The sequence below is a fragment of the Orcinus orca genome, chromosome 2, assembly GCF_937001465.1.
Source record: "Orcinus orca chromosome 2, mOrcOrc1.1, whole genome shotgun sequence".
In the NCBI taxonomy this organism is placed as follows: Eukaryota; Metazoa; Chordata; class Mammalia; order Artiodactyla; family Delphinidae; genus Orcinus; species Orcinus orca.
The window spans coordinates 130,993,539-131,001,875 of record NC_064560.1 but is presented as its reverse complement, the minus strand read 5'-3'; the positions used below and the strand labels follow the sequence as shown (position 1 = coordinate 131,001,875).

Below are 8,337 nucleotides of genomic sequence, written 5' to 3'. Positions count from 1 at the left end.
TTAAGCATCCAAGAAAAGTTGTTAATTTTTCAATCTGTTTAGCTTTTTATTTGTTGTTAAGACAGAGTGGAGACTTTCAAGCTCCTTACTTGCAGAAAATGAAAACTGGAAGTCTTCAACACCCGCTCTACATGTAGATGTTTATTTACCCCTCCAGGCTACTCCTCCATTTTCTTGGAGGTTCAGGAATTTCACTGATTTATTTTCCCCTATTGCTCATTATTAAATTAGATATTTTCAACATTCATATGGTGACAACCCTAAATTCTAGTCACACAATTACCCCTAATAAAATCCACCGCCATTTTACTACCTCAGCAACATTTTATCAAGACCTCAATGTAGACCTTTCATTGGATGGTAGCTAATGTTTCTGAGGTAGACCACTTAGCATCAGTGGAAAGGTCTAGAATGTTGTCTACGTCAGAAACTTTAGCTACCATCCAATATAAATCTCTGAGCTGCCTCAGTCCTTTCTTCTCTTTAAACTCATTACCGTTTTAATCTTCAGTCCTCTTCCACTTCATTTTATTTTAACCCATAAATTACCACTGAGCCTCACATTGCTCCTGTTCAATGTGATATATTTTATTATTCTTCCCAATTATCCACTCCCTTCCCTGAACAGTTTTATATATCTTACACTTTCCAGGCCTCCCTGTAGGACGTGTGTATTAACCTATCCCATGGTCAGGCTTGACCATGTGAAATGGCTTGCTTTGGCCAGTGAGATGCCACTGGCCATGACAAGTGCCATGTTAGAGAAGATTCTTTTAAGAAGACAAAGAGTAGAACAGAGCCTAACCAAGGCTGATCCGCAGATCTGTCAGCAAATCTTAAAAGCTTGTTGCCACTATCCACTAAGATTTGGGGACTGTTTGTTGCCACCGGGAGAGCTGACTCACGTACCCAAATTTAGCCCCTTTGGCTGAGTATATTTTTCACTAACATCCTAACTCTCTTCCCACTTGATTTTCTGTCTCACATGAAAAAATGTCCTCAAAAAGATCTCCATCCTGAAATATGGTTTTCTCTAACTGAAATCAATTCATATTCTAAGAGCTTCTGATAAAAATTACAGAAATTTTTACTTTGTTCCCATTATAAATTTGTACTCTGTTGCCATTATAAATTCTCAGTTTCTAAACTTAGTTGACCTCTCAAAGCAATTTACCAATCTTTTTAATTATCCTTGATGAGCAACTTTTATTATTGTAATTGCTATTCCAGACCTCCTTCCCTTAAGTCTCCTACTCAGCCAGCACACACTTCTTTCTCTGATTGCCTTAGGTCCATCTTCACATATATACTAATCTTGATTCAGGCACTTATTTACATCTGCAGCCATTCTTTCCCTCTTTCTCCCCATCTCTGTAACCTATGCCACTTTTCCAGTTCAAGAATAATACTACTACTCATGTTTTACCTCATTACTACCTCATTTTACATCTTCTTGGATTTTGATACAACTATTTTACCTTCTTTCTTTCCCTCCCAAGTTATAAATATTCCATCTGTTGTTTTCCCATCCTGCAAAGCAAAAGAGGTCCCAGCCCTAACTATGGGTCCTTCTACATAATTTCTCTCCACTATCACACCCAACCTTTTGAGTATGGTCTATAATTATTCCTCTCTTCTCAATTACACCTCGGCCCCCTTAAATCCTGTTTTTATCTCCACCCTTACATTTAAGCTACTTTGACAAACTTGTTATTACCTCAAACTTCTAAACTTTATGTTCAACTCACTGTCATTGTACTTTTCTATCCTGCAGTTTTTGACACTTTGAAACAGGTTTTCTTTTAGTTTCATTTATCCCAGTGCAGCTTTCTACGTTTGGTTTCTATGAGACCATCTCATCCCTTCTTTGCTTTATCTGTGACAAATGAATTTTTAAAAACATTTTTTTGCCATTATTTGTATTACCAACAAATGTATCTCATGTTTATTAATCATTTAGTTAAGGTTTTTTTTTTTCCCTTAGGAAACTATGAATTTTCCAAAACTATTTATAATGCATTATTTGATTAGGGAAAATTCATTCTGCCTTAAGTCATTAGAATTTTCCCTAAGAATGAAATGCCTGTAATGAGTCTTGAAGGATAACAAAAAACTAGGCACACAGAGAAAGAAGGGCACTTCATGAAGAGGGAAAAACATAGGGAAAAATGTATTCAATAATGTTGAGTTTATTTTTCTGAAATGACTCGCCATAGATGAAACATGCAGGATTAATTATAAAGAAAAGAATTTGATAGTAGTAGGGCTGCAGGATCTTTGGTACAATACTGTGGAAAGATTCCCACCCCCCGCAAAGAAATAAAACAAGAAAGGAAAATCATATATGTTTAATATATAAATATGTTATACATATTTATATATTATGTATTATGCAATATTATATATGTATGTGTGTGTGTATATATATATTTTTTCCCAATTGAAGTAAATGGTGTTGACTTTAGGTCCTATATCACTAAAGTATATAGCAAAATAAAGTCTCAAAGGCAAAATCTATCATAATTAAAAGTTTCACGAATATGCCTCACTAAAAATGTTCTAACACCTTTCTAATATGTTAGTTTCCTAAGTGAGCCAAAACCTGAAACAACATAATTTGAGTCCTGTATTATACATGGCTGATATTGGGCATACACTACTTTTCCTAGGCTAAATAATATTGAAAATAAACAAAAATAACTTAGTTAGCTGCTCCATGAAATACATACTCCTGGAAAACTATGAAGCAACTAAAATAACTTACGTATAAAAAGTGACTTTTCAAGTCTTGCTCAAAGACACTTGCTCTCCAATCCAAAGCAATTATCTCACAAACTCTATCAACACCAACCAATTTCTCAATTTAGAAGAGTCATCATGTAATCACCTAGCCCAGGCTTTAAAAATCCTATACATACCCTCTCCTGAATTCCCTCTTCTGAGACACTACTAAAGCTATTTCAAAATGTTCTGTCTTACTGCAGAAAGTGTAATAAACTTAGTTATACTTCAATATAATTTTTTGGTGATCTTTTGGGGAATCTCATCATACAGGTAATGTACTGATACCAGTGGTGTATTTAGCAGTATTATTATTTATTTATATTCAACTGGTGCTGGGAAATATTCAAAAGCTATATCAAGATTTCAAACTGAAGCTCCCTGGCCCTGAAATCATCAATTTTTAGGACACTGGAAGCTAAATCACCAGAAGGATACAGCTTTGAGAAAGATCTAACTTTTCTGTTAGTGAGCTCTATAAGAGATGTTCTGTGATTTTTTGTCTACACTGCTATAATCTCAGTGTCTCATACTTTGGTAGGTACATAATAAGAGTTAAATTTTTAAAAAGTGTACCACTGAAGTCATCAGCATCCTAACGTGTGAATTTAGCAAAAATTCCATTGGTGGTGTTCCCATATACTTGGGGTTGGAAGAAAATTGATTTCAGGATAATAATTAACTACATGTTATTTGGTGAGAGACCAACCAGTGACAAATTGCTGAGTGTGATTACCAGGTTCTTATATTCTTGGAAGAAAATATGATCTTGACAAACTGGATTGTATATGGGTAACAGATTCCATTGTCTCACATTTTATCTATATAAATACTTACAGTATTGAAAAAACATAATAAGAAGTTGTCCTGAGGGTTAACTGTCCTTGCTCAGAAACATCTTTGATGGAGAAAAGGGTCACTGTCACAGTCTAGATGGAAAGGGGAAAATGAGGGAGTACTAAATTCCTTTGCATGAGGAATACATAGAATCTTTTGTTTGCTTCCCTAATGATTTCTCCACCATGAAAAGTGAGAAGAGTAAAGGAAGGAAAAACAATCAAAAAGATGTCATGAGGACAGACATTATTTGAGCAGCATGGCAAATGAATAATTACCAGTGAAAATTTGGGGAGGAAAAAAACCTACTTTTAGAACAAATGCTATTATTTAGTCAGAAATAGACAATGTGGGGGATGTTTTTACCATTTCCTAAATTGATAAGTAAACTATGCAGCACACACAAATATCTCATGAGACTGTGTGTGTAGTTTCACGAGTGGACAGTTTACATCCAAGTGTGTGTGGAATGGGAAGCAGGGATAGGATACTGAGTTGATCCATGAAATTAATCTGTTGAAGAAGCAGCTCTGAGCCAGAGAGGATTATGATGATGTAAGCCACAAAGAGAATTACCCTAATCTTGAGGCAGAGGTCGGGGGTGTAGATTGTCATTGACTTGTTTTACACAATGTAAAATGTGGATCTGAGTCAATATCATGGATAATTTAAGGTGGAGTGCCAACAGATAAGAGCTAAACTCATTTAAATGAAAACAAAATATCAAAACAAAAATCACTGCAAAAGTAACTCCACATATGGAACATGCTAAAAAAAGTATTTCCATACATTTATTTGTAGATGACATTAATATCTTTACACATCCTACATAATCTCAGTCAAAACCAAAGAAGAAGAAAGTATAGTGCATATAGTATATTATTAGTTATCACTTATGATAGCTTCATGTGGTACAATGTAGTCTCTGATCATCTAATCTCATATTTACCCATTAATAATGTTTTTTCATAGATATAGACTGTCTTCTGGGATGCAGATTTGATATGAAATGATGAATTATGCATTGAAATCATCACATTCAATTAGAGTATGATCTTTATAAATTTTACCAGCTTCAAACTCATGACTCTACCATGAAATATGAAATTCAATACCATCACCTAAAAGTTGTTCAGCACTCTAGTTTGCTATGTGCTTACGCTCTTCAGGAATATAATTTATTGATATCAACCTGCTTGTAACTCCACAGATTTAAACTCTATTTTTACAATCAGTTGGATATCTATCATCTAGTCTTCTCCCACAACTGAAGCAATAATGGAAAAGTCAAAAACATGCTGATTTCCTTTCAGAGCATTAAAGAGAGAATGAGAGAGAGGGATAGAGGGAAGAAAGAGAATAAGAAAGATAAGGAGGGAAAGAACGTCTGAATATTGGAGACTGAAGAAATGAGAGGCTCAGATGCATTTTGAATATATCATCACACCAGTTTCCTTCATAAATCATTAAAATAACACCTCTCAGGTTCTCTTTGAAATAGGAATTTGCATTCCATCCATTTGTAAGCCTTTGAGTAGATTATTTACAAGTCTGAAATGGCCAATAACAATTTATTTTCCATTTTAAAGCCAGCTATTTTATCTATAATTTGGAGAGAGAAATGGAAAAAAAAAATTTAAAAATAAACACTTTTTGAACCATGGCATCTTGAATTCAAAATCAAATGAATAACCCTGGATTTATTCAAAAGGAGAACATTGCAAGGTTTTTGTTTTGTTTGTGTTTCTGTTTTTCTTTCTTTCTTTTTTTTAAACCACTTCTTTTCTAACATTCTTTCTCTAGAAAAATAAGCAACTCTCTGTGCCAGAGTAGTGCATGACCTGATACTCTGAATAGAAGGCGACCACAGAATCACTGATTAGTCCCATCAGATGCTCTTAAAACCAAGATCCCTTGATGAGAGATTCCTGGGACACAACCATTCCCTGAATTCAATAGCTTGAAAGCAAGATAGGGATAAGATTGGTTATTGACTGCACGAGAACCTCTCAGGTTCTCTTCAAAATAGCTTGGAATTTCCATGCAACCCATTTGTATGGATGCTTTATGTTGATAAATGTTTTAAAATTGAATTCCAAAGGGAAGCACTGAACCAAAACCAAAAACAGCAAACTCATCGTCCTTAATGGTGGAGAAATATAACTACCAAAATTATGAAAAGGGAAGAGAAAATGCTATCTGTATATTATTATTTGCCTTCTTATTTACATTTTATCTGCTAAAAGGATGAGAAAAACAGTTAATGGTATTAAGAGACAAGAATTAAACTTTGTTTTTATTAATGCATTTTATTTCCACAGGATAATACTGAAGCAAATAGTTTAATGGAATTAAAAAATGGATTTGATTTAGTGAATGGAAAGAGAATCTGTAGTTATTTTAGCTGGGGATAAAACAATTAAAGGCTTTATGTTTGTGTGCTTCATTAATAAAATTTAAATGCTAAGCTGGGGAGAGCTTTGCCTTTTATTCTGCTTTACGATAAGTCAATATATTCTCACAAACAACTAGCATAGTTTTTTTTCAGGTTCAGAAATCAAAATAAATGACCTATGATAGCCTCCTATCCAGGAATCCAAGGGTTTCTATCTTGATGAAATCTTATGACTACTCCTTAAATGACCACAGTGCAACACAATGGAAAGAATTGTGATCATTTTAAACCTGGGTGGCATTCATCATATGGTAACCCAGGGATAAAAGGTCCTATATCCCATTTCCAATTCTTTGAACTATCTACTGAAGTAATGCATTTTTCTCTTTAAAATGTCCCAAAAGATATAAGATGTCACTGTGCTTATAGGGTTTTGAAATTTTATTTTAAGGAATCAAAAGAAATTTGCTCTGTGAGCAGGTTTTTAAATTTGGCTTGATGCCTCTGATTCAGGGAACAAGCAATCTCCTTCCAACTCTCTCTTCTACTGGAGAGTTGTCCCCTTTCAACCTGTGCCTTTTGGTCCAATACAAATCAATGAACTCAAGACCCAATATAACATGTTTTAAAAATCCATTTAGAAAACAACTGCTCCAAAGTTCATCTCCTTCCTTTATCAGAAATTGCTGGAAATGTAATTCTGCAGCAAACATTTCATTTCTTGTCTTGAAATAGATTGAGATAAATGTGAAGTCAATGATTAGGTAAATGTAATGTCTTGGGTTGATGCCACAATGCAATATTCTATGTTGTGGTCACTACTGATGGATGTTTTGTACAGTTACTCAGCTGTATAATGGGACAAATTCCCATGACTCTATTTAAAATACCATGTGGTTCCCTCTCAATTAATATTACCAAAAGTACTTTGGCACAAATACAAAAAGCATGAGGGATTAGTGTGGAGCACGCCAGTGTAGTCATCTTTGCACTGGATAGAGTTCTCCTTTATACAATAAACTATATCTGTGTACAATTTATTTACTGAGCTGCACCGCATGCAGTAAATAATACAACAAAAAGTATTCCTCCTTCAAAACTCACTTCTATGAGGTTATAAAAAGAAATCCTGTACTAAGTAATCTCCTATAGTACAGTTAAGGATTAAACGCTGATGAGGTTAACACACATATACTGGCGCATGCACAGGCACTATGGCCATAGAAACACATTGTTTATGAGAGTCTCTATTTTAATAGCAAAGAAACATATTTCTCCTCTCTATTCCCTGCTACCAAGGTGCATATCATGCAATATAAAAAAGAGGAAAAGGAAAGAGATGACTTTCTTTGAGAAGGAATAAAAACTAGAATATTCATAGTGACTTTCAAAATATTTTTTGGAAATGTAGAGGCTAAATTCTCTGGCACACAGGTGCCAAGACTGCATAACATAGGAATGAATCAAGTGATATAATGATAAATACCTTTTTTCAAGTTCTGCTTCCTGTGATGGCCGTTCTTTGTGATTACATTTCACTGTTACATAGAAACCCATAATTATCAGGGATGATATCCAGTCACTATCACGTGTTGCAGTGATCAAAATGGTAAATTTCCACAATTTACCTTTTTTTAAATTAAAATGTTTAATATTTTCTAAACATGTAACACTTAAATAGTTGTCAATACATCAATATTTTACTTTCTAGCGTCCTTAGGTCCAGCACAGGGTAGTTAGTGATTTAGAAAGATTTATTGTCTCTCCTATTGCAGTAATATGTGATCCCTATTTGCAACACTTAAAATAGTTTTTCTGATTATTTTAGTTACTAGTATTTATATTAATCAAAATCCTAAATGAGTATTTGCTTCAGTAGCACATATATTAAAACTGGAATGATACAGAGAAGGTTAGCATGCCCCCTGCACAAAGACGACATGCAAATTCATGAAGCATTTTACACACACACACACACACACGCGTGCGCGCGCGCGCTAAATCAACTGCATAACACCTTGCTTCATATCATGAAAAAGAATCTTGATACATTTTTGGAGACATATGCCTATGCTCAAGACTTACAAATATAGACATGTTTTGAAAGTGTTGTAATTTTCTAATTTTGTAATTTTAAGTCATTCTTTGTAAATAACTTTTAAAAAATTTCTTCAGAAACATTTTAGAGTTTTCTCTGTATTGCTAGAATACTATAATCACACAATCCTGTGTTTTGGTGTGTTTTCTTTTTTCCCTCTGAAAACTTTTCTCCTATTTCTGGTATTACAAAATTGCATGATAATGGTATATCTTGGTTGGGAACA

The 8,337-nt window shown here is 34.1% G+C and overlaps 1 non-coding gene across 1 annotated transcript; it reads left to right on the top strand.

Annotated features, from left to right (window-relative positions):
* The first annotated feature begins 7,880 nt into the window (after window positions 1-7,880).
* On the top strand, window positions 7,881-7,983 carry LOC117197902 (U6 spliceosomal RNA). The gene has a single exon (XR_004478808.1). It is a non-coding gene; the product is annotated as a U6 spliceosomal RNA (small nuclear RNA).
* The last annotated feature ends 354 nt before the right edge of the window (window positions 7,984-8,337 follow it).